This window comes from Galeopterus variegatus, unplaced genomic scaffold (genome assembly GCF_000696425.1).
Source record: "Galeopterus variegatus unplaced genomic scaffold, G_variegatus-3.0.2 Scaffold8480, whole genome shotgun sequence".
Taxonomy (NCBI): domain Eukaryota; kingdom Metazoa; phylum Chordata; class Mammalia; order Dermoptera; family Cynocephalidae; genus Galeopterus; species Galeopterus variegatus.
In genome coordinates this window covers 44,909-46,112 of record NW_007734591.1, presented here as the reverse complement: position 1 = coordinate 46,112, position 1,204 = coordinate 44,909, and positions in this window count along the sequence as shown.

Here is a 1,204-nt window from a genome sequence, read left to right as displayed (position 1 = left end):
GTAAGGAAAGTCCATTCTAATTTTTATCAGCGTATATTAGTTTTGCTGGTTCTTACCTTCAAATAAAAGGTATCATGGTATCTAGGAAATGGACAGGATTCTGACTCTTAGCTCTAATAGGCCCTTCGCCAGGGGGTTCAAATTACATTTTCTCTTGTCCAAGCCCCTTCTTGCCGGACCGAGCCAGAAGAGCCCTTCACTGATCTCTGGGTTTCCATCCTCTAAACCCATAATGTAGAAACTTTCAAATAAACTGCTACCTTGTCAAGTTAGAAGTCATTCAATCTAGTTTCCTGCTACGAGTGAGGCTTATAGCCTTGAGAGTTCTTTATCTCATCCTTACAGATCTCCTGGAACAAAGGCTGAGAACATTTTAGTTACTTAATAATGACTCTTCCTCCTACAATGAACCAGCGTGCTTTTTCATTCATTAGAATGTTTTTTTTTTTTTCATTAGTATCCATCTCCTCGTGTTTTCTCCCCTTGAAAGCTGTTGAACAGTTGGTCAACAATACCAGTAACTCAACAAGAAAGGTACTTAGGTTTGATATTGTGATCTCGCTAGGCAGGGATTTTCTATATCCATTCAGAAAAATTTGACATTGAACATAGGTTTGTTTCACAACTGCTACATACTAACTTGAGTTTGAATTATAACTCTACCAGTGACTGGTCCTGTTTTTGAGTCTTGTCATTGAGTGGCCTTGGCAACTCTGTTGTCCCCAGTGGAAAGCATGTTTGCATTAGCAAGCCGTACTTCTTGGGGGTATCTCCCACCTGGGGCTACCTGCCCTTATAGGTCCCTTAAAGGACCAATGCATCTTACCTTTACCTCTCTTGCATGTGCCTCATGCTGTGATCTCATAGAACTCTTATAGAAGTGCTCAAGAGCTTCTTGAAGGACACATCATTTCTATATCCCCAACATGCAAGTATGAAGTCTGGCTCAATAAAAATTAATCAAACCATCAATCAATCAATCAATCAATCAATCAATAGACGACATTAACTCAGTCTGTGGAAGAGTGAGAGATAGGTTCCCCCACAGCACTGGCTCCCTTCCTTCCCATAAACCAGGGTATTCCCTTCCTGGTCCTTAGCTAGTATAGATTCTCTGAAGACCCCATGACTAAGACATTCCCTATCCTTAACAAATCTTGGTCCAAGAGCAAAGAGAAATAAAAGGGAAAATGATCTCTACTGA